This window comes from Triturus cristatus, chromosome 11 (assembly GCF_964204655.1).
Source record: "Triturus cristatus chromosome 11, aTriCri1.1, whole genome shotgun sequence".
NCBI lineage: Eukaryota > Metazoa > Chordata > Amphibia > Caudata > Salamandridae > Triturus > Triturus cristatus.
This window is the reverse complement of record NC_140594.1, coordinates 937,714,899-937,740,803: the sequence shown is the minus strand read 5'-3', so window position 1 is coordinate 937,740,803 and position 25,905 is coordinate 937,714,899. Positions and strand designations below refer to the sequence as shown.

The 25,905-nt window shown below is 40.3% G+C and overlaps 1 long non-coding RNA gene across 1 annotated transcript in view; it reads right to left on the bottom strand.

Annotated features, from left to right (window-relative positions):
- LOC146785703 (uncharacterized) overlaps positions 1-25,905 on the bottom strand; it is a 69,943-nt gene that overhangs the window by 8,804 nt on the left and 35,234 nt on the right. The window contains exons 27-45 of the long non-coding RNA XR_014970771.1: positions 25,460-25,615; positions 24,087-24,242; positions 22,714-22,869; positions 21,342-21,496; positions 19,969-20,090; positions 18,596-18,751; positions 17,223-17,344; positions 15,852-16,005; positions 14,522-14,634; positions 13,107-13,262; positions 11,737-11,889; positions 10,367-10,519; positions 8,994-9,149; positions 7,621-7,776; positions 6,248-6,403; positions 4,875-4,996; positions 3,505-3,657; positions 2,135-2,287; positions 762-917 (exon numbers count right to left, since the gene is read on the bottom strand). This is a non-coding gene — a long non-coding RNA (uncharacterized LOC146785703). The remainder of the gene's footprint in view (positions 1-761; positions 918-2,134; positions 2,288-3,504; positions 3,658-4,874; positions 4,997-6,247; positions 6,404-7,620; positions 7,777-8,993; positions 9,150-10,366; positions 10,520-11,736; positions 11,890-13,106; positions 13,263-14,521; positions 14,635-15,851; positions 16,006-17,222; positions 17,345-18,595; positions 18,752-19,968; positions 20,091-21,341; positions 21,497-22,713; positions 22,870-24,086; positions 24,243-25,459; positions 25,616-25,905) is intronic.

Sequence of the window (25,905 nt, the reverse complement as noted above, 5' to 3'; positions counted from 1 at the left end):
TTCCTAATTTCTTTCATCTTAGTTTTCAGTTGGACATCCTGTCCACCCTGCTACTCATTTAGTTACCAACATCAATGTATCCTACTGCTTGTTAGCCAACAGAGTGGCCCTCATGTCCGACAACATCTTGCTTTAGCTTTATGATGTCAGCTTGCTAGGCAACAGAGTGGCCCTCATGTCAGACAACATCTGATTAGCTTTATGATGTCAGCGCACCACTGGACCAATTGTCCTTGTGGCAGCTGACCACACAGGAGGATGAGATCAGAAGCTATGCAGTAGGTTACTATCTGTATTCATAACTACAAGGCAAGTAGGAGGGGGAATGGTAAAGGACTCTGAACCACTCAAAGCACTGGGGCCTTTTTGAAAGTCGGATGGAGATACATAAACAGATTATCCTTAACAATCCATCTTGAGTATCAGAGTCCAACATACGGAGTGCAGTAGAAGAGGTGAAATGAGCTTCCTTCTGTGAGAATGTAACACGCTCGTTCTGAAATGAGGTAGTACATTTCAGCCTCAAAGGCAGCAATTTGCTCGAATGGAACATTGCTAGTTCCAGGATCTAAAGCAGGCTTTAGTAGCGTTGGAGACAGCCGGGCTTTTATGAATTATTATGACCAACACAATGTGATCCATATTACTTTCAGCTTGACAGAAATTCTATTCAGGCACAGTCTCCCACTACAAGCTAGTGAGGACATGCTGATGCTGTGAACTTTTTAATGCCTAAAGGAATGATTGGGAGTTTTACTTACCATATAAATTGGTAAAATGATGCCGTATGCCAGAAGACTTCCTTTTTTTTTTTTCCTTCAGTCTCGGCAATTCAGAGAAACTCGGTTGTGAAACACTGCCACCGGTGGTCATTCAGTATAATCTGCAGATGGAAAAGTCCACTGTTGGCACATTTTCTATAAGCAATACAAAAAAATCTTGATTTTTATAAAGGGTAAACAGATCAATACTATGGAGTCTTTTATTGTGAAAATCAACAGCTCATTAGAAAATCAAATCTCAATTTTAGCTTTTTATCCTCACATACTTCTCTGCATCCCTTGCCTCATTTGCTAATACTCTCTAAACAACTGTAGCGCGTACATTAGGACATAGATCAATAGATGTTTTGGCCAGCCAAGTGGCAGTGAACCATTCTTACTTCTTTTGTTTTAGGATATGGTACACCAGTAGCAATTAAGCCAGCTGATAAGTTGAGAGTAAGGGTTATGCCACAGTTCATGGGAATAATAAAAACTATGAATAGCATAATGACCATCTCCATTTTAGCCAATTCCCACCACTTCAGAAATGGTGAAGAAGACTCTTATCCTCAAACGTACGTTGATACAAAACGAGAAGTCTCAAAAACTTTCCTAATTTCTTTCATCTTAGTTTTCAGTTGGACATCCTGTCCACCCTGCTACTCATTTAGTTACCAACATCAATGTATCCTACTGCTTGTTAGCCAACAGAGTGGCCCTCATGTCCGACAACATCTTGCTTTAGCTTTATGATGTCAGCTTGCTAGGCAACAGAGTGGCCCTCATGTCAGACAACATCTGATTAGCTTTATGATGTCAGCGCACCACTGGACCAATTGTCCTTGTGGCAGCTGACCACACAGGAGGATGACATCAGAAGTTATGCAGTAGGTTACTATCTGTATTCATGACTACAAGGCAAGTAGGAGGGGGAATGGTAAAGGACTCTGAACCACTCAAAGCACTGGGGCCTTTTTGAAAGTCGGATGGAGATACATAAACAGATTATCCTTAACAATCCATCTTGAGTATCAGAGTCCAACATAGGGAGTGCAGGAGAAGAGGTGAAATGAGCTTCCTTCCGTGAGAATGTAACACGCTCGTTCTGAAATGAGGTAGTACATTTCAGCCTCAAAGGCAGCAATTTGCTCGAATGGAACATTGCTAGTTCCAGGATCTAAAGCAGGCTTTAGTAACGTTGGAGACAGCCGGGCTTTTATGAATTATTATGACCAACACAATGTGATCCATATTACTTTCAGCTTGACAGAAATTCTATTCAGGCACAGTCTCCCACTACAAACTAGTGAGGACATGCTGATGCTGTGAACTTTTTAATGCCTAAAGGAATGATTGGGAGTTTTACTTACCATATAAATTGGTAAAATGATGCCGTATGCCGGAAGACTTCCTTTTTTTTTTTCCTTCAGTCTCGGCAATTCAGAGAAACTGTTGTGAAACACTGCCACCGGTGGTCATTCAGTATAATCAGCAGATGGAAAAGTCCACTGTTAGCACATTTTCTATAAGCAATACAAAAAAATCTTGATTTTTATAAAGGGTAAACAGATCAATACTATGGAGTCTTTTATTGTGAAAATCAACAGCTCATTAGAAAATCAAATCTCAATTTTAGCTTTTTATCCTCACATACTTCTCTGCATCCCTTGCCTCATTTGCTAAAACTCTCTAAACAACTGTAGCGCGTACATTAGGACATAGATCAATAGATGTTTTTGCCAGCCAAGTGGCAGTGAACCATTCTCACTTCTTTTGTTTTAGGATATGGTACACCAGTAGCAATTAAGCCAGCTGATAAGTTGAGAGTAAGGGTTATGCCACAGTTCATGGGAATAATAAAAACTATGAATAGCATAATGACCATCTCCATTTTAGCCAATTCCCACCACTTCAGAAATGGTGAAGAAGACTCTTATCCTCAAACGTACGTTGATACAAAACGAGAAGTCTCAAAAACTTTCCTAATTTCTTTCATCTTAGTTTTCAGTTGGACATCCTGTCCACCCTGCTACTCATTTAGTTACCAACATCAATGTATCCTACTGCTTGTTAGCCAACAGAGTGGCCCTCATGTCCGACAACATCTTGCTTTAGCTTTATGATGTCAGCTTGCTAGGCAACAGAGTGGCCCTCATGTCAGACAACATCTGATTAGCTTTATGATGTCAGCGCACCACTGGACCAATTGTCCTTGTGGCAGCTGACCACACAGGAGGATGACATCAGAAGTTATGCAGTAGGTTACTATCTGTATTCATGACTACAAGGCAAGTAGGAGGGGGAATGGTAAAGGACTCTGAACCACTCAAAGCACTGGGGCCTTTTTGAAAGTCGGATGGAGATACATAAACAGATTATCCTTAACAATCCATCTTGAGTATCAGAGTCCAACATAGGGAGTGCAGGAGAAGAGGTGAAATGAGCTTCCTTCCGTGAGAATGTAACACGCTCGTTCTGAAATGAGGTAGTACATTTCAGCCTCAAAGGCAGCAATTTGCTCGAATGGAACATTGCTAGTTCCAGGATCTAAAGCAGGCTTTAGTAACGTTGGAGACAGCCGGGCTTTTATGAATTATTATGACCAACACAATGTGATCCATATTACTTTCAGCTTGACAGAAATTCTATTCAGGCACAGTCTCCCACTACAAACTAGTGAGGACATGCTGATGCTGTGAACTTTTTAATGCCTAAAGGAATGATTGGGAGTTTTACTTACCATATAAATTGGTAAAATGATGCCGTATGCCGGAAGACTTCCTTTTTTTTTTTCCTTCAGTCTCGGCAATTCAGAGAAACTGTTGTGAAACACTGCCACCGGTGGTCATTCAGTATAATCAGCAGATGGAAAAGTCCACTGTTAGCACATTTTCTATAAGCAATACAAAAAAATCTTGATTTTTATAAAGGGTAAACAGATCAATACTATGGAGTCTTTTATTGTGAAAATCAACAGCTCATTAGAAAATCAAATCTCAATTTTAGCTTTTTATCCTCACATACTTCTCTGCATCCCTTGCCTCATTTGCTAAAACTCTCTAAACAACTGTAGCGCGTACATTAGGACATAGATCAATAGATGTTTTTGCCAGCCAAGTGGCAGTGAACCATTCTCACTTCTTTTGTTTTAGGATATGGTACACCAGTAGCAATTAAGCCAGCTGATAAGTTGAGAGTAAGGGTTATGCCACAGTTCATGGGAATAATAAAAACTATGAATAGCATAATGACCATCTCCATTTTAGCCAATTCCCACCACTTCAGAAATGGTGAAGATGACTCTTATCCTCAAACGTACGTTGATACAAAATGAGAAGTCTCAAAAACTTTCCTAATTTCTTTCATCTTAGTTTTCAGTTGGACATCCTGTCCACCCTGCTACTCATTTAGTTACCAACATCAATGTATCCTACTGCTTGTTAGCCAACAGAGTGGCCCTCATGTCCGACAACATCTTGCTTTAGCTTTATGATGTCAGCTTGCTAGGCAACAGAGTGGCCCTCATGTCAGACAACATCTGATTAGCTTTATGATGTCAGCGCACCACTGGACCAATTGTCCTTGTGGCAGCTGACCACACAGGAGGATGACATCAGAAGTTATGCAGTAGGTTACTATCTGTATTCATGACTACAAGGCAAGTAGGAGGGGGAATGGTAAAGGACTCTGAACCACTCAAAGCACTGGGGCCTTTTTGAAAGTCGGATGGAGATACATAAACAGATTATCCTTAACAATCCATCTTGAGTATCAGAGTCCAACATACGGAGTGCAGGAGAAGAGGTGAAATGAGCTTCCTTCCGTGAGAATGTAACACGCTCGTTCTGAAATGAGGTAGTACATTTCAGCCTCAAAGGCAGCAATTTGCTCGAATGGAACATTGCTAGTTCCAGGATCTAAAGCAGGCTTTAGTAGCGTTGGAGACAGCCGGGCTTTTATGAATTATTATGACCAACACAATGTGATCCATATTACTTTCAGCTTGACAGAAATTCTATTCAGGCACAGTCTCCCACTACAAGCTAGTGAGGACATGCTGATGCTGTGAACTTTTTAATGCCTAAAGGAATGATTGGGAGTTTTACTTACCATATAAATTGGTAAAATGATGCCGTATGCCGGAAGACTTCAATTTTTTTTTTTTCTTCAGTCTCGGCAATTCAGATAAACTCGGTTGTGAAACACTGCCACCGGTGGTCATTCAGTATAATCTGCAGATGGAAAAGTCCACTGTTAGCACATTTTCTATAAGCGATACAAAAAAATCTTGATTTTTATAAAGGGTAAACAGATCAATACTATGGAGTCTTTTATTGTGTAAATCAACAGCTCATTAGAAAATCAAATCTCAATTTTAGCTTTTTATCCTCGCATACTTCTCTGCATCCCTTGCCTCATTTGCTAAAACTCTCTAAACAACTGTAGCGCGTACATTAGGACATAGATCAATAGATGTTTTTGCCAGCCAAGTGGCAGTGAACCATTCTCACTTCTTTTGTTTTAGGATATGGTACACCAGTAGCAATTAAGCCAGCTGATAAGTTGAGAGTAAGGGTTATGCCACAGTTCATGGGAATAATAAAAACTATGAATAGCATAATGACCATCTCCATTTTAGCCAATTCCCACCACTTCAGAAATGGTGAAGATGACTCTTATCCTCAAACGTACGTTGATACAAAATGAGAAGTCTCAAAAACTTTCCTAATTTCTTTCATCTTAGTTTTCAGTTGGACATCCTGTCCACCCTGCTACTCATTTAGTTACCAACATCAATGTATCCTACTGCTTGTTAGCCAACAGAGTGGCCCTCATGTCCGACAACATCTTGCTTTAGCTTTATGATGTCAGCTTGCTAGGCAACAGAGTGGCCCTCATGTCAGACAACATCTGATTAGCTTTATGATGTCAGCGCACCACTGGACCAATTGTCCTTGTGGCAGCTGACCACACAGGAGGATGAGATCAGAAGTTATGCAGTAGGTTACTATCTGTATTCATGACTACAAGGCAAGTAGGAGGGGGAATGGTAAAGGACTCTGAACCACTCAAAGCACTGGGGCCTTTTTGAAAGTCAGATGGAGATACAGAAACAGATTATCCTTAACAATCCATCTTGAGTATCAGAGTCCAACATACGGAGTGCAGGAGAAGAGGTGAAATGAGCTTCCTTCCGTGAGAATGTAACACGCTCGTTCTGAAATGAGGTAGTACATTTCAGCCTCAAAGGCAGCAATTTGCTCGAATGGAACATTGCTAGTTCCAGGATCTAAAGCAGGCTTTAGTAGCGTTGGAGACAGCCGGGCTTTTATGAATTATTATGACCAACACAATGTGATCCATATTACTTTCAGCTTGACAGAAATTCTATTCAGGCACAGTCTCCCACTACAAGCTAGTGAGGACATGCTGATGCTGTGAACTTTTTAATGCCTAAAGGAATGATTGGGAGTTTTACTTACCATATAAATTGGTAAAATGATGCCGTATGCCAGAAGACTTCCTTTTTTTTTTTTCCTTCAGTCTCGGCAATTCAGAGAAACTCGGTTGTGAAACACTGCCACCGGTGGTCATTCAGTATAATCTGCAGATGGAAAAGTCCACTGTTGGCACATTTTCTATAAGCAATACAAAAAAATCTTGATTTTTATAAAGGGTAAACAGATCAATACTATGGAGTCTTTTATTGTGAAAATCAACAGCTCATTAGAAAATCAAATCTCAATTTTAGCTTTTTATCCTCACATACTTCTCTGCATCCCTTGCCTCATTTGCTAAAACTCTCTAAACAACTGTAGCGCGTACATTAGGACATAGATCAATAGATGTTTTTGCCAGCCAAGTGGCAGTGAACCATTCTCACTTCTTTTGTTTTAGGATATGGTACACCAGTAGCAATTAAGCCAGCTGATAAGTTGAGAGTAAGGGTTATGCCACAGTTCATGGGAATAATAAAAACTATGAATAGCATAATGACCATCTCCATTTTAGCCAATTCCCACCACTTCAGAAATGGTGAAGATGACTCTTATCCTCAAACGTACGTTGATACAAAATGAGAAGTCTCAAAAACTTTCCTAATTTCTTTCATCTTAGTTTTCAGTTGGACATCCTGTCCACCCTGCTACTCATTTAGTTACCAACATCAATGTATCCTACTGCTTGTTAGCCAACAGAGTGGCCCTCATGTCCGACAACATCTTGCTTTAGCTTTATGATGTCAGCTTGCTAGGCAACAGAGTGGCCCTCATGTCAGACAACATCTGATTAGCTTTATGATGTCAGCGCACCACTGGACCAATTGTCCTTGTGGCAGCTGACCACACAGGAGGATGAGATCAGAAGTTATGCAGTAGGTTACTATCTGTATTCATAACTACAAGGCAAGTAGGAGGGGGAATGGTAAAGGACTCTGAACCACTCAAAGCACTGGGGCCTTTTTGAAAGTCGGATGGAGATACATAAACAGATTATCCTTAACAATCCATCTTGAGTATCAGAGTCCAACATAGGGAGTGCAGGAGAAGAGGTGAAATGAGCTTCCTTCCGTGAGAATGTAACACGCTCGTTCTGAAATGAGGTAGTACATTTCAGCCTCAAAGGCAGCAATTTGCTCGAATGGAACATTGCTAGTTCCAGGATCTAAAGCAGGCTTTAGTAGCGTTGGAGACAGCCGGGCTTTTATGAATTATTATGACCAACACAATGTGATCCATATTACTTTCAGCTTGACAGAAATTCTATTCAGGCACAGTCTCCCACTACAAGCTAGTGAGGACATGCTGATGCTGTGAACTTTTTAATGCCTAAAGGAATGATTGGGAGTTTTACTTACCATATAAATTGGTAAAATGATGCCGTATGCCAGAAGACTTCCTTTTTTTTTTTTCCTTCAGTCTCGGCAATTCAGAGAAACTCGGTTGTGAAACACTGCCACCGGTGGTCATTCAGTATAATCTGCAGATGGAAAAGTCCACTGTTGGCACATTTTCTATAAGCAATACAAAAAAATCTTGATTTTTATAAAGGGTAAACAGATCAATACTATGGAGTCTTTTATTGTGAAAATCAACAGCTCATTAGAAAATCAAATCTCAATTTTAGCTTTTTATCCTCACATACTTCTCTGCATCCCTTGCCTCATTTGCTAAAACTCTCTAAACAACTGTAGCGCGTACATTAGGACATAGATCAATAGATGTTTTTGCCAGCCAAGTGGCAGTGAACCATTCTCACTTCTTTTGTTTTAGGATATGGTACACCAGTAGCAATTAAGCCAGCTGATAAGTTGAGAGTAAGGGTTATGCCACAGTTCATGGGAATAATAAAAACTATGAATAGCATAATGACCATCTCCATTTTAGCCAATTCCCACCACTTCAGAAATGGTGAAGATGACTCTTATCCTCAAACGTACGTTGATACAAAATGAGAAGTCTCAAAAACTTTCCTAATTTCTTTCATCTTAGTTTTCAGTTGGACATCCTGTCCACCCTGCTACTCATTTAGTTACCAACATCAATGTATCCTACTGCTTGTTAGCCAACAGAGTGGCCCTCATGTCCGACAACATCTTGCTTTAGCTTTATGATGTCAGCTTGCTAGGCAACAGAGTGGCCCTCATGTCAGACAACATCTGATTAGCTTTATGATGTCAGCGCACCACTGGACCAATTGTCCTTGTGGCAGCTGACCACACAGGAGGATGAGATCAGAAGCTATGCAGTAGGTTACTATCTGTATTCATAACTACAAGGCAAGTAGGAGGGGGAATGGTAAAGGACTCTGAACCACTCAAAGCACTGGGGCCTTTTTGAAAGTCGGATGGAGATACATAAACAGATTATCCTTAACAATCCATCTTGAGTATCAGAGTCCAACATACGGAGTGCAGTAGAAGAGGTGAAATGAGCTTCCTTCTGTGAGAATGTAACACGCTCGTTCTGAAATGAGGTAGTACATTTCAGCCTCAAAGGCAGCAATTTGCTCGAATGGAACATTGCTAGTTCCAGGATCTAAAGCAGGCTTTAGTAGCGTTGGAGACAGCCGGGCTTTTATGAATTATTATGACCAACACAATGTGATCCATATTACTTTCAGCTTGACAGAAATTCTATTCAGGCACAGTCTCCCACTACAAGCTAGTGAGGACATGCTGATGCTGTGAACTTTTTAATGCCTAAAGGAATGATTGGGAGTTTTACTTACCATATAAATTGGTAAAATGATGCCGTATGCCAGAAGACTTCCTTTTTTTTTTTTCCTTCAGTCTCGGCAATTCAGAGAAACTCGGTTGTGAAACACTGCCACCGGTGGTCATTCAGTATAATCTGCAGATGGAAAAGTCCACTGTTGGCACATTTTCTATAAGCAATACAAAAAAATCTTGATTTTTATAAAGGGTAAACAGATCAATACTATGGAGTCTTTTATTGTGAAAATCAACAGCTCATTAGAAAATCAAATCTCAATTTTAGCTTTTTATCCTCACATACTTCTCTGCATCCCTTGCCTCATTTGCTAATACTCTCTAAACAACTGTAGCGCGTACATTAGGACATAGATCAATAGATGTTTTGGCCAGCCAAGTGGCAGTGAACCATTCTTACTTCTTTTGTTTTAGGATATGGTACACCAGTAGCAATTAAGCCAGCTGATAAGTTGAGAGTAAGGGTTATGCCACAGTTCATGGGAATAATAAAAACTATGAATAGCATAATGACCATCTCCATTTTAGCCAATTCCCACCACTTCAGAAATGGTGAAGAAGACTCTTATCCTCAAACGTACGTTGATACAAAACGAGAAGTCTCAAAAACTTTCCTAATTTCTTTCATCTTAGTTTTCAGTTGGACATCCTGTCCACCCTGCTACTCATTTAGTTACCAACATCAATGTATCCTACTGCTTGTTAGCCAACAGAGTGGCCCTCATGTCCGACAACATCTTGCTTTAGCTTTATGATGTCAGCTTGCTAGGCAACAGAGTGGCCCTCATGTCAGACAACATCTGATTAGCTTTATGATGTCAGCGCACCACTGGACCAATTGTCCTTGTGGCAGCTGACCACACAGGAGGATGACATCAGAAGTTATGCAGTAGGTTACTATCTGTATTCATGACTACAAGGCAAGTAGGAGGGGGAATGGTAAAGGACTCTGAACCACTCAAAGCACTGGGGCCTTTTTGAAAGTCGGATGGAGATACATAAACAGATTATCCTTAACAATCCATCTTGAGTATCAGAGTCCAACATAGGGAGTGCAGGAGAAGAGGTGAAATGAGCTTCCTTCCGTGAGAATGTAACACGCTCGTTCTGAAATGAGGTAGTACATTTCAGCCTCAAAGGCAGCAATTTGCTCGAATGGAACATTGCTAGTTCCAGGATCTAAAGCAGGCTTTAGTAACGTTGGAGACAGCCGGGCTTTTATGAATTATTATGACCAACACAATGTGATCCATATTACTTTCAGCTTGACAGAAATTCTATTCAGGCACAGTCTCCCACTACAAACTAGTGAGGACATGCTGATGCTGTGAACTTTTTAATGCCTAAAGGAATGATTGGGAGTTTTACTTACCATATAAATTGGTAAAATGATGCCGTATGCCGGAAGACTTCCTTTTTTTTTTTCCTTCAGTCTCGGCAATTCAGAGAAACTGTTGTGAAACACTGCCACCGGTGGTCATTCAGTATAATCAGCAGATGGAAAAGTCCACTGTTAGCACATTTTCTATAAGCAATACAAAAAAATCTTGATTTTTATAAAGGGTAAACAGATCAATACTATGGAGTCTTTTATTGTGAAAATCAACAGCTCATTAGAAAATCAAATCTCAATTTTAGCTTTTTATCCTCACATACTTCTCTGCATCCCTTGCCTCATTTGCTAAAACTCTCTAAACAACTGTAGCGCGTACATTAGGACATAGATCAATAGATGTTTTTGCCAGCCAAGTGGCAGTGAACCATTCTCACTTCTTTTGTTTTAGGATATGGTACACCAGTAGCAATTAAGCCAGCTGATAAGTTGAGAGTAAGGGTTATGCCACAGTTCATGGGAATAATAAAAACTATGAATAGCATAATGACCATCTCCATTTTAGCCAATTCCCACCACTTCAGAAATGGTGAAGATGACTCTTATCCTCAAACGTACGTTGATACAAAATGAGAAGTCTCAAAAACTTTCCTAATTTCTTTCATCTTAGTTTTCAGTTGGACATCCTGTCCACCCTGCTACTCATTTAGTTACCAACATCAATGTATCCTACTGCTTGTTAGCCAACAGAGTGGCCCTCATGTCCGACAACATCTTGCTTTAGCTTTATGATGTCAGCTTGCTAGGCAACAGAGTGGCCCTCATGTCAGACAACATCTGATTAGCTTTATGATGTCAGCGCACCACTGGACCAATTGTCCTTGTGGCAGCTGACCACACAGGAGGATGAGATCAGAAGCTATGCAGTAGGTTACTATCTGTATTCATAACTACAAGGCAAGTAGGAGGGGGAATGGTAAAGGACTCTGAACCACTCAAAGCACTGGGGCCTTTTTGAAAGTCGGATGGAGATACATAAACAGATTATCCTTAACAATCCATCTTGAGTATCAGAGTCCAACATACGGAGTGCAGGAGAAGAGGTGAAATGAGCTTCCTTCTGTGAGAATGTAACACGCTCGTTCTGAAATGAGGTAGTACATTTCAGCCTCAAAGGCAGCAATTTGCTCGAATGGAACATTGCTAGTTCCAGGATCTAAAGCAGGCTTTAGTAGCGTTGGAGACAGCCGGGCTTTTATGAATTATTATGACCAACACAATGTGATCCATATTACTTTCAGCTTGACAGAAATTCTATTCAGGCACAGTCTCCCACTACAAACTAGTGAGGACATGCTGATGCTGTGAACTTTTTAATGCCTAAAGGAATGATTGGGAGTTTTACTTACCATATAAATTGGTAAAATGATGCCGTATGCCGGAAGACTTCCTTTTTTTTTTTCCTTCAGTCTCGGCAATTCAGAGAAACTGTTGTGAAACACTGCCACCGGTGGTCATTCAGTATAATCAGCAGATGGAAAAGTCCACTGTTAGCACATTTTCTATAAGCAATACAAAAAAATCTTGATTTTTATAAAGGGTAAACAGATCAATACTATGGAGTCTTTTATTGTGTAAATCAACAGCTCATTAGAAAATCAAATCTCAATTTTAGCTTTTTATCCTCGCATACTTCTCTGCATCCCTTGCCTCATTTGCTAAAACTCTCTAAACAACTGTAGCGCGTACATTATGACATAGATCAATAGATGTTTTTGCCAGCCAAGTGGCAGTGAACCATTCTCACTTCTTTTGTTTTAGGATATGGTACACCAGTAGCAATTAAGCCAGCTGATAAGTTGAGAGTAAGGGTTATGCCACAGTTCATGGGAATAATAAAAACTATGAATAGCATAATGACCATCTCCATTTTAGCCAATTCCCACCACTTCAGAAATGGTGAAGATGACTCTTATCCTCAAACGTACGTTGATACAAAATGAGAAGTCTCAAAAACTTTCCTAATTTCTTTCATCTTAGTTTTCAGTTGGACATCCTGTCCACCCTGCTACTCATTTAGTTACCAACATCAATGTATCCTACTGCTTGTTAGCCAACAGAGTGGCCCTCATGTCCGACAACATCTTGCTTTAGCTTTATGATGTCAGCTTGCTAGGCAACAGAGTGGCCCTCATGTCAGACAACATCTGATTAGCTTTATGATGTCAGCGCACCACTGGACCAATTGTCCTTGTGGCAGCTGACCACACAGGAGGATGACATCAGAAGTTATGCAGTAGGTTACTATCTGTATTCATGACTACAAGGCAAGTAGGAGGGGGAATGGTAAAGGACTCTGAACCACTCAAAGCACTGGGGCCTTTTTGAAAGTCAGATGGAGATACAGAAACAGATTATCCTTAACAATCCATCTTGAGTATCAGAGTCCAACATACGGAGTGCAGGAGAAGAGGTGAAATGAGCTTCCTTCCGTGAGAATGTAACACGCTCGTTCTGAAATGAGGTAGTACATTTCAGCCTCAAAGGCAGCAATTTGCTCGAATGGAACATTGCTAGTTCCAGGATCTAAAGCAGGCTTTAGTAGCGTTGGAGACAGCCGGGCTTTTATGAATTATTATGACCAACACAATGTGATCCATATTACTTTCAGCTTGACAGAAATTCTATTCAGGCACAGTCTCCCACTACAAGCTAGTGAGGACATGCTGATGCTGTGAACTTTTTAATGCCTAAAGGAATGATTGGGAGTTTTACTTACCATATAAATTGGTAAAATGATGCCGTATGCCAGAAGACTTCCTTTTTTTTTTTTCCTTCAGTCTCGGCAATTCAGAGAAACTCGGTTGTGAAACACTGCCACCGGTGGTCATTCAGTATAATCTGCAGATGGAAAAGTCCACTGTTGGCACATTTTCTATAAGCAATACAAAAAAATCTTGATTTTTATAAAGGGTAAACAGATCAATACTATGGAGTCTTTTATTGTGAAAATCAACAGCTCATTAGAAAATCAAATCTCAATTTTAGCTTTTTATCCTCACATACTTCTCTGCATCCCTTGCCTCATTTGCTAAAACTCTCTAAACAACTGTAGCGCGTACATTAGGACATAGATCAATAGATGTTTTTGCCAGCCAAGTGGCAGTGAACCATTCTCACTTCTTTTGTTTTAGGATATGGTACACCAGTAGCAATTAAGCCAGCTGATAAGTTGAGAGTAAGGGTTATGCCACAGTTCATGGGAATAATAAAAACTATGAATAGCATAATGACCATCTCCATTTTAGCCAATTCCCACCACTTCAGAAATGGTGAAGATGACTCTTATCCTCAAACGTACGTTGATACAAAATGAGAAGTCTCAAAAACTTTCCTAATTTCTTTCATCTTAGTTTTCAGTTGGACATCCTGTCCACCCTGCTACTCATTTAGTTACCAACATCAATGTATCCTACTGCTTGTTAGCCAACAGAGTGGCCCTCATGTCCGACAACATCTTGCTTTAGCTTTATGATGTCAGCTTGCTAGGCAACAGAGTGGCCCTCATGTCAGACAACATCTGATTAGCTTTATGATGTCAGCGCACCACTGGACCAATTGTCCTTGTGGCAGCTGACCACACAGGAGGATGAGATCAGAAGTTATGCAGTAGGTTACTATCTGTATTCATAACTACAAGGCAAGTAGGAGGGGGAATGGTAAAGGACTCTGAACCACTCAAAGCACTGGGGCCTTTTTGAAAGTCGGATGGAGATACATAAACAGATTATCCTTAACAATCCATCTTGAGTATCAGAGTCCAACATACGGAGTGCAGGAGAAGAGGTGAAATGAGCTTCCTTCCGTGAGAATGTAACACGCTCGTTCTGAAATGAGGTAGTACATTTCAGCCTCAAAGGAAGCAATTTGCTCGAATGGAACATTGCTAGTTCCAGGATCTAAAGCAGGCTTTAGTAGCGTTGGAGACAGCCGGGCTTTTATGAATTATTATGACCAACACAATGTGATCCATATTACTTTCAGCTTGACAGAAATTCTATTCAGGCACAGTCTCCCACTACAAGCTAGTGAGGACATGCTGATGCTGTGAACTTTTTAATGCCTAAAGGAATGATTGGGAGTTTTACTTACCATATAAATTGGTAAAATGATGCCGTATGCCAGAAGACTTACTTTTTTTTTTTCCTTCAGTCTCGGCAATTCAGAGAAACTCGGTTGTGAAACACTGCCACCGGTGGTCATTCAGTATAATCTGCAGATGGAAAAGTCCACTGTTGGCACATTTTCTATAAGCAATACAAAAAAATCTTGATTTTTATAAAGGGTAAACAGATCAATACTATGGAGTCTTTTATTGTGAAAATCAACAGCTCATTAGAAAATCAAATCTCAATTTTAGCTTTTTATCCTCACATACTTCTCTGCATCCCTTGCCTCATTTGCTAAAACTCTCTAAACAACTGTAGCGCGTACATTAGGACATAGATCAATAGATGTTTTTGCCAGCCAAGTGGCAGTGAACCATTCTCACTTCTTTTGTTTTAGGATATGGTACACCAGTAGCAATTAAGCCAGCTGATAAGTTGAGAGTAAGGGTTATGCCACAGTTCATGGGAATAATAAAAACTATGAATAGCATAATGACCATCTCCATTTTAGCCAATTCCCACCACTTCAGAAATGGTGAAGATGACTCTTATCCTCAAACGTACGTTGATACAAAATGAGAAGTCTCAAAAACTTTCCTAATTTCTTTCATCTTAGTTTTCAGTTGGACATCCTGTCCACCCTGCTACTCATTTAGTTACCAACATCAATGTATCCTACTGCTTGTTAGCCAACAGAGTGGCCCTCATGTCCGACAACATCTTGCTTTAGCTTTATGATGTCAGCTTGCTAGGCAACAGAGTGGCCCTCATGTCAGACAACATCTGATTAGCTTTATGATGTCAGCGCACCACTGGACCAATTGTCCTTGTGGCAGCTGACCACACAGGAGGATGAGATCAGAAGCTATGCAGTAGGTTACTATCTGTATTCATAACTACAAGGCAAGTAGGAGGGGGAATGGTAAAGGACTCTGAACCACTCAAAGCACTGGGGCCTTTTTGAAAGTCGGATGGAGATACATAAACAGATTATCCTTAACAATCCATCTTGAGTATCAGAGTCCAACATACGGAGTGCAGGAGAAGAGGTGAAATGAGCTTCCTTCTGTGAGAATGTAACACGCTCGTTCTGAAATGAGGTAGTACATTTCAGCCTCAAAGGCAGCAATTTGCTCGAATGGAACATTGCTAGTTCCAGGATCTAAAGCAGGCTTTAGTAGCGTTGGAGACAGCCGGGCTTTTATGAATTATTATGACCAACACAATGTGATCCATATTACTTTCAGCTTGACAGAAATTCTATTCAGGCACAGTCTCCCACTACAAGCTAGTGAGGACATGCTGACGCTGTGAACTTTTTAATGCCTAAAGGAATGATTGGGAGTTTTACTTACCATATAAATTGGTAAAATGATGCCGTATGCCAGAAGACTTCCTTTTTTTTTTTTCCTTCAGTCTCGGCAATTCAGAGAAACTGTTCTGAAACACTGCCACCGGTGGTCATTCAGTATAATCAGCAGATGGAAAAGTCCACTGTTAGCACATTTTCTATAAGCAATACAAAAAAATCTTGATTTTTATAAAGGGTAAACAGATCAATACTATGGAGTCTTTTATTGTGTAAATCAACAGCTCATTAGAAAATCAAATCTCAATTTTAGCTTTTTATCCTCGCATACTTCTCTGCATCCCTTGCCTCATTTGCTAAAACTCTCTAAACAACTGTAGCGCGTACATTATGACATAGATCAATAGATGTTTTTGCCAGCCAAGTGGCAGTGAACCATTCTCACTTCTTTTGTTTTAGGATATGGTACACCAGTAGCAATTAAGCCAGCTGATAAGTTGAGAGTAAGGGTTATGCCACAGTTCATGGGAATAATAAAAACTATGAATAGCATAATGACCATCTCCATTTTAGCCAATTCCCACCACTTCAGAAATGGTGAAGATGACTCTTATCCTCAAACGTACGTTGATACAAAATGAGAAGTCTCAAAAACTTTCCTAATTTCTTTCATCTTAGTTTTCAGTTGGACATCCTGTCCACCCTGCTACTCATTTAGTTACCAACATCAATGTATCCTACTGCTTGTTAGCCAACAGAGTGGCCCTCATGTCCGACAACATCTTGCTTTAGCTTTATGATGTCAGCTTGCTAGGCAACAGAGTGGCCCTCATGTCAGACAACATCTGATTAGCTTTATGATGTCAGCGCACCACTGGACCAATTGTCCTTGTGGCAGCTGACCACACAGGAGGATGACATCAGAAGTTATGCAGTAGGTTACTATCTGTATTCATGACTACAAGGCAAGTAGGAGGGGGAATGGTAAAGGACTCTGAACCACTCAAAGCACTGGGGCCTTTTTGAAAGTCGGATGGAGATACATAAACAGATTATCCTTAACAATCCATCTTGAGTATCAGAGTCCAACATACGGAGTGCAGGAGAAGAGGTGAAATGAGCTTCCTTCCGTGAGAATGTAACACGCTCGTTCTGAAATGAGGTAGTACATTTCAGCCTCAAAGGCAGCAATTTGCTCGAATGGAACATTGCTAGTTCCAGGATCTAAAGCAGGCTTTAGTAGCGTTGGAGACAGCCGGGCTTTTATGAATTATTATGACCAACACAATGTGATCCATATTACTTTCAGCTTGACAGAAATTCTATTCAGGCACAGTCTCCCACTACAAGCTAGTGAGGACATGCTGATGCTGTGAACTTTTTAATGCCTAAAGGAATGATTGGGAGTTTTACTTACCATATAAATTGGTAAAATGATGCCGTATGCCGGAAGACTTCAATTTTTTTTTTTTCTTCAGTCTCGGCAATTCAGATAAACTCGGTTGTGAAACACTGCCACCGGTGGTCATTCAGTATAATCTGCAGATGGAAAAGTCCACTGTTAGCACATTTTCTATAAGCGATACAAAAAAATCTTGATTTTTATAAAGGGTAAACAGATCAATACTATGGAGTCTTTTATTGTGTAAATCAACAGCTCATTAGAAAATCAAATCTCAATTTTAGCTTTTTATCCTCGCATACTTCTCTGCATCCCTTGCCTCATTTGCTAAAACTCTCTAAACAACTGTAGCGCGTACATTAGGACATAGATCAATAGATGTTTTTGCCAGCCAAGTGGCAGTGAACCATTCTCACTTCTTTTGTTTTAGGATATGGTACACCAGTAGCAATTAAGCCAGCTGATAAGTTGAGAGTAAGGGTTATGCCACAGTTCATGGGAATAATAAAAACTATGAATAGCATAATGACCATCTCCATTTTAGCCAATTCCCACCACTTCAGAAATGGTGAAGATGACTCTTATCCTCAAACGTACGTTGATACAAAATGAGAAGTCTCAAAAACTTTCCTAATTTCTTTCATCTTAGTTTTCAGTTGGACATCCTGTCCACCCTGCTACTCATTTAGTTACCAACATCAATGTATCCTACTGCTTGTTAGCCAACAGAGTGGCCCTCATGTCCGACAACATCTTGCTTTAGCTTTATGATGTCAGCTTGCTAGGCAACAGAGTGGCCCTCATGTCAGACAACATCTGATTAGCTTTATGATGTCAGCGCACCACTGGACCAATTGTCCTTGTGGCAGCTGACCACACAGGAGGATGAGATCAGAAGTTATGCAGTAGGTTACTATCTGTATTCATGACTACAAGGCAAGTAGGAGGGGGAATGGTAAAGGACTCTGAACCACTCAAAGCACTGGGGCCTTTTTGAAAGTCAGATGGAGATACAGAAACAGATTATCCTTAACAATCCATCTTGAGTATCAGAGTCCAACATACGGAGTGCAGGAGAAGAGGTGAAATGAGCTTCCTTCCGTGAGAATGTAACACGCTCGTTCTGAAATGAGGTAGTACATTTCAGCCTCAAAGGCAGCAATTTGCTCGAATGGAACATTGCTAGTTCCAGGATCTAAAGCAGGCTTTAGTAGCGTTGGAGACAGCCGGGCTTTTATGAATTATTATGACCAACACAATGTGATCCATATTACTTTCAGCTTGACAGAAATTCTATTCAGGCACAGTCTCTCACTACAAGCTAGTGAGGACATGCTGATGCTGTGAACTTTTTAATGCCTAAAGGAATGATTGGGAGTTTTACTTACCATATAAATTGGTAAAATGATGCCGTATGCCAGAAGACTTCCTTTTTTTTTTTTCCTTCAGTCTCGGCAATTCAGAGAAACTCGGTTGTGAAACACTGCCACCGGTGGTCATTCAGTATAATCTGCAGATGGAAAAGTCCACTGTTGGCACATTTTCTATAAGCAATACAAAAAAATCTTGATTTTTATAAAGGGTAAACAGATCAATACTATGGAGTCTTTTATTGTGAAAATCAACAGCTCATTAGAAAATCAAATCTCAATTTTAGCTTTTTATCCTCGCATACTTCTCTGCATCCCTTGCCTCATTTGCTAAAACTCTCTAAACAACTGTAGCGCGTACATTAGGACATAGATCAATAGATGTTTTTGCCAGCCAAGTGGCAGTGAACCATTCTCACTTCTTTTGTTTTAGGATATGGTACACCAGTAGCAATTAAGCCAGCTGATAAGTTGAGAGTAAGGGTTATGCCACAGTTCATGGGAATAATAAAAACTATGAATAGCATAATGACCATCTCCATTTTAGCCAATTCCCACCACTTCAGAAATGGTGAAGATGACTCTTATCCTCAAACGTACGTTGATACAAAATGAGAAGTCTCAAAAACTTTCCTAATTTCTTTCATCTTAGTTTTCAGTTGGACATCCTGTCCACCCTGCTACTCATTTAGTTACCAACATCAATGTATCCTACTGCTTGTTAGCCAACAGAGTGGCCCTCATGTCCGACAACATCTTGCTTTAGCTTTATGATGTCAGCTTGCTAGGCAACAGAGTGGCCCTCATGTCAGACAGCATCTGATTAGCTTTATGATGTCAGCGCACCACTGGACCAATTGTCCTTGTGGCAGCTGACCACACAGGAGGATGAGATCAGAAGTTATGCAGTAGGTTACTATCTGTATTCATGACTACAAGGCAAGTAGGAGGGGGAATGGTAAAGGACTCTGAACCACTCAAAGCACTGGGGCCTTTTTGAAAGTCAGATGGAGATACAGAAACAGATTATCCTTAACAATCCATCTTGAGTATCAGAGTCCAACATACGGAGTGCAGGAGAAGAGGTGAAATGAGCTTCCTTCCGTGAGAATGTAACACGCTCGTTCTGAAATGAGGTAGTACATTTCAGCCTCAAAGGCAGCAATTTGCTCGAATGGAACATTGCTAGTTCCAGGATCTAAAGCAGGCTTTAGTAGCGTTGGAGACAGCCGGGCTTTTATGAATTATTATGACCAACACAATGTGATCCATATTACTTTCAGCTTGACAGAAATTCTATTCAGGCACAGTCTCCCACTACAAGCTAGTGAGGACATGCTGATGCTGTGAACTTTTTAATGCCTAAAGGAATGATTGGGAGTTTTACTTACCATATAAATTGGTAAAATGATGCCGTATGCCAGAAGACTTCCTTTTTTTTTTTTCCTTCAGTCTCGGCAATTCAGAGAAACTCGGTTGTGAAACACTGCCACCGGTGGTCATTCAGTATAATCTGCAGATGGAAAAGTCCACTGTTGGCACATTTTCTATAAGCAATACAAAAAAATCTTGATTTTTATAAAGGGTAAACAGATCAATACTATGGAGTCTTTTATTGTGAAAATCAACAGCTCATTAGAAAATCAAATCTCAATTTTAGCTTTTTATCCTCACATACTTCTCTGCATCCCTTGCCTCATTTGCTAAAACTCTCTAAACAACTGTAGCGCGTACATTAGGACATAGATCAATAGATGTTTTTGCCAGCCAAGTGGCAGTGAACCATTCTCACTTCTTTTGTTTTAGGATATGGTACACCAGTAGCAATTAAGCCAGCTGATAAGTTGAGAGTAAGGGTTATGCCACAGTTCATGGGAATAATAAAAACTATGAATAGCATAATGACCATCTCCATTTTAGCCAATTCCCACCACTTCAGAAATGGTGAAGATGACTCTTATCCTCAAACGTACGTTGATACAAAATGAGAAGTCTCAAAAACTTTCCTAATTTCTTTCATCTTAGTTTTCAGTTGGACATCCTGTCCACCCTGCTACTCATTTAGTTACCAACATCAATGTATCCTACTGCTTGTTAGCCAACAGAGTGGCCCTCATGTCCGACAACATCTTGCTTTAGCTTTATGATGTCAGCTTGCTAGGCAACAGAGTGGCCCTCATGTCAGACAACATCTGATTAGCTTTATGATGTCAGCGCACCACTGGACCAATTGTCCTTGTGGCAGCTGACCACACAGGAGGATGAGATCAGAAGTTATGCAGTAGGTTACTATCTGTATTCATGACTACAAGGCAAGTAGGAGGAGGAATGGTAAAGGACTCTGAACCACTCAAAGCACTGGGGCCTTTTTGAAAGTCGGATGGAGATACATAAACAGATTATCCTTAACAATCCATCTTGAGTATCAGAGTCCAACATACGGAGTGCAGGAGAAGAGGTGAAATGAGCTTCCTTCCGTGAGAATGTAACACGCTCGTTCTGAAATGAGGTAGTACATTTCAGCCTCAAAGGCAGCAATTTGCTCGAATGGAACATTGCTAGTTCCAGGATCTAAAGCAGGCTTTAGTAGCGTTGGAGACAGCCGGGCTTTTATGAATTATTATGACCAACACAATGTGATCCATATTACTTTCAGCTTGACAGAAATTCTATTCAGGCACAGTCTCCCACTACAAGCTAGTGAGGACATGCTGATGCTGTGAACTTTTTAATGCCTAAAGGAATGATTAGGAGTTTTACTTACCATATAAATTGGTAAAATGATGCCGTATGCCAGAAGACTTCCTTTTTTTTTTTCCTTCAGTCTCGGCAATTCAGAGAAACTCGGTTGTGAAACACTGCCACCGGTGGTCATTCAGTATAATCTGCAGATGGAAAAGTCCACTGTTGGCACATTTTCTATAAGCAATACAAAAAAATCTTGATTTTTATAAAGGGTAAACAGATCAATACTATGGAGTCTTTTATTGTGAAAATCAACAGCTCATTAGAAAATCAAATCTCAATTTTAGCTTTTTATCCTCACATACTTCTCTGCATCCCTTGCCTCATTTGCTAAAACTCTCTAAACAACTGTAGCGCGTACATTAGGACATAGATCAATAGATGTTTTTGCCAGCCAAGTGGCAGTGAACCATTCTCACTTCTTTTGTTTTAGGATATGGTACACCAGTAGCAATTAAGCCAGCTGATAAGTTGAGAGTAAGGGTTATGCCACAGTTCATGGGAATAATAAAAACTATGAATAGCATAATGACCATCTCCATTTTAGCCAATTCCCACCACTTCAGAAATGGTGAAGATGACTCTTATCCTCAAACGTACATTGATACAAAATGAGAAGTCTCAAAAACTTTCCTAATTTCTTTCATCTTAGTTTTCAGTTGGACATCCTGTCCACCCTGCTACTCATTTAGTTACCAACATCAATGTATCCTACTGCTTGTTAGCCAACAGAGTGGCCCTCATGTCCGACAACATCTTGCTTTAGCTTTATGATGTCAGCTTGCTAGGCAACAGAGTGGCCCTCATGTCAGACAACATCTGATTAGCTTTATGATGTCAGCGCACCACTGGACCAATTGACCTTGTGGCAGCTGACCACACAGGAGGATGAGATCAGAAGTTATGCAGTAGGTTACTATCTGTATTCATAACTACAAGGCAAGTAGGAGGGGGAATGGTAAAGGACTCTGAACCACTCAAAGCACTGGGGCCTTTTTGAAAGTCGGATGGAGATACATAAACAGATTATCCTTAACAATCCATCTTGAGTATCAGAGTCCAACATACGGAGTGCAGGAGAAGAGGTGAAATGAGCTTCCTTCCGTGAGAATGTAACACGCTCGTTCTGAAATGAGGTAGTACATTTCAGCCTCAAAGGCAGCAATTTGCTCGAATGGAACATTGCTAGTTCCAGGATCTAAAGCAGGCTTTAGTAGCGTTGGAGACAGCCGGGCTTTTATGAATTATTATGACCAACACAATGTGATCCATATTACTTTCAGCTTGACAGAAATTCTATTCAGGCACAGTCTCCCACTACAAGCTAGTGAGGACATGCTGATGCTGTGAACTTTTTAATGCCTAAAGGAATGATTGGGAGTTTTACTTACCATATAAATTGGTAAAATGATGCCGTATGCCAGAAGACTTCCTTTTTTTTTTTTCCTTCAGTCTCGGCAATTCAGAGAAACTCGGTTGTGAAACACTGCCACCGGTGGTCATTCAGTATAATCTGCAGATGGAAAAGTCCACTGTTGGCACATTTTCTATAAGCAATACAAAAAAATCTTGATTTTTATAAAGGGTAAACAGATCAATACTATGGAGTCTTTTATTGTGAAAATCAACAGCTCATTAGAAAATCAAATCTCAATTTTAGCTTTTTATCCTCACATACTTCTCTGCATCCCTTGCCTCATTTGCTAAAACTCTCTAAACAACTGTAGCGCGTACATTAGGACATAGATCAATAGATGTTTTGGCCAGCCAAGTGGCAGTGAACCATTCTTACTTCTTTTGTTTTAGGATATGGTACACCAGTAGCAATTAAGCCAGCTGATAAGTTGAGAGTAAGGGTTATGCCACAGTTCATGGGAATAATAAAAACTATGAATAGCATAATGACCATCTCCATTTTAGCCAATTCCCACCACTTCAGAAATGGTGAAGAAGACTCTTATCCTCAAACGTACGTTGATACAAAACGAGAAGTCTCAAAAACTTTCCTAATTTCTTTCATCTTAGTTTTCAGTTGGACATCCTGTCCACCCTGCTACTCATTTAGTTACCAACATCAATGTATCCTACTGCTTGTTAGCCAACAGAGTGGCCCTCATGTCCGACAACATCTTGCTTTAGCTTTATGATGTCAGCTTGCTAGGCAACAGAGTGGCCCTCATGTCAGACAACATCTGATTAGCTTTATGATGTCAGCGCACCACTGGACCAATTGTCCTTGTGGCAGCTGACCACACAGGAGGATGACATCAGAAGTTATGCAGTAGGTTACTATCTGTATTCATGACTACAAGGCAAGTAGGAGGGGGAATGGTAAAGGACTCTGAACCACTCAAAGCACTGGGGCCTTTTTGAAAGTCGGATGGAGATACATAAACAGATTATCCTTAACAATCCATCTTGAGTATCAGAGTCCAACATACGGAGTGCAGGAGAAGAGGTGAAATGAGCTTCCTTCCGTGAGAATGTAACACGCTCGTTCTGAAATGAGGTAGTACATTTCAGCCTCAAAGGCAGCAATTTGCTCGAATGGAACATTGCTAGTTCCAGGATCTAAAGCAGGCTTTAGTAGCGTTGGAGACAGCCGGGCTTTTATGAATTATTATGACCAACACAATGTGATCCATATTACTTTCAGCTTGACAGAAATTCTATTCAGGCACAGTCTCCCACTACAAGCTAGTGAGGACATGCTGATGCTGTGAACTTTTTAATGCCTAAAGGAATGATTGGGAGTTTTACTTACCATATAAATTGGTAAAATGATGCCGTATGCCAGAAGACTTCCTTTTTTTTTTTTCCTTCAGTCTCGGCAATTCAGAGAAACTCGGTTGTGAAACACTGCCACCGGTGGTCATTCAGTATAATCTGCAGATGGAAAAGTCCACTGTTGGCACATTTTCTATAAGCAATACAAAAAAATCTTGATTTTTATAAAGGGTAAACAGATCAATACTATGGAGTCTTTTATTGTGTAAATCAACAGCTCATTAGAAAATCAAATCTCAATTTTAGCTTTTTATCCTCACATACTTCTCTGCATCCCTTGCCTCATTTGCTAATACTCTCTAAACAACTGTAGCGAGTACATTAGGACATAGATCAATAGATGTTTTGGCCAGCCAAGTGGCAGTGAACCATTCTTACTTCTTTTGTTTTAGGATATGGTACACCAGTAGCAATTAAGCCAGCTGATAAGTTGAGAGTAAGGGTTATGCCACAGTTCATGGGAATAATAAAAACTATGAATAGCATAATGACCATCTCCATTTTAGCCAATTCCCACCACTTCAGAAATGGTGAAGAAGACTCTTATCCTCAAACGTACGTTGATACAAAACGAGAAGTCTCAAAAACTTTCCTAATTTCTTTCATCTTAGTTTTCAGTTGGACATCCTGTCCACCCTGCTACTCATTTAGTTACCAACATCAATGTATCCTACTGCTTGTTAGCCAACAGAGTGGCCCTCATGTCCGACAACATCTTGCTTTAGCTTTATGATGTCAGCTTGCTAGGCAACAGAGTGGCCCTCATGTCAGACAACATCTGATTAGCTTTATGATGTCAGCGCACCACTGGACCAATTGTCCTTCTGGCAGCTGACCACACAGGAGGATGAGATCAGAAGTTATGCAGTAGGTTACTATCTGTATTCATGACTACAAGGCAAGTAGGAGGGGGAATGGTAAAGGACTCTGAACCACTCAAAGCACTGGGGCCTTTTTGAAAGTCAGATGGAGATACAGAAACAGATTATCCTTAACAATCCATCTTGAGTATCAGAGTCCAACATACGGAGTGCAGGAGAAGAGGTGAAATGAGCTTCCTTCCGTGAGAATGTAACACGCTCGTTCTGAAATGAGGTAGTACATTTCAGCCTCAAAGGCAGCAATTTGCTCGAATGGAACATTGCTAGTTCCAGGATCTAAAGCAGGCTTTAGTAGCGTTGGAGACAGCCGGGCTTTTATGAATTATTATGACCAACACAATGTGATCCATATTACTTTCAGCTTGACAGAAATTCTATTCAGGCACAGTCTCTCACTACAAGCTAGTGAGGACATGCTGATGCTGTGAACTTTTTAATGCCTAAAGGAATGATTGGGAGTTTTACTTACCATATAAATTGGTAAAATGATGCCGTATGCCAGAAGACTTCCTTTTTTTTTTTTCCTTCAGTCTCGGCAATTCAGAGAAACTCGGTTGTGAAACACTGCCACCGGTGGTCATTCAGTATAATCTGCAGATGGAAAAGTCCACTGTTGGCACATTTTCTATAAGCAATACAAAAAAATCTTGATTTTTATAAAGGGTAAACAGATCAATACTATGGAGTCTTTTATTGTGAAAATCAACAGCTCATTAGAAAATCAAATCTCAATTTTAGCTTTTTATCCTCGCATACTTCTCTGCATCCCTTGCCTCATTTGCTAAAACTCTCTAAACAACTGTAGCGCGTACATTAGGACATAGATCAATAGATGTTTTTGCCAGCCAAGTGGCAGTGAACCATTCTCACTTCTTTTGTTTTAGGATATGGTACACCAGTAGCAATTAAGCCAGC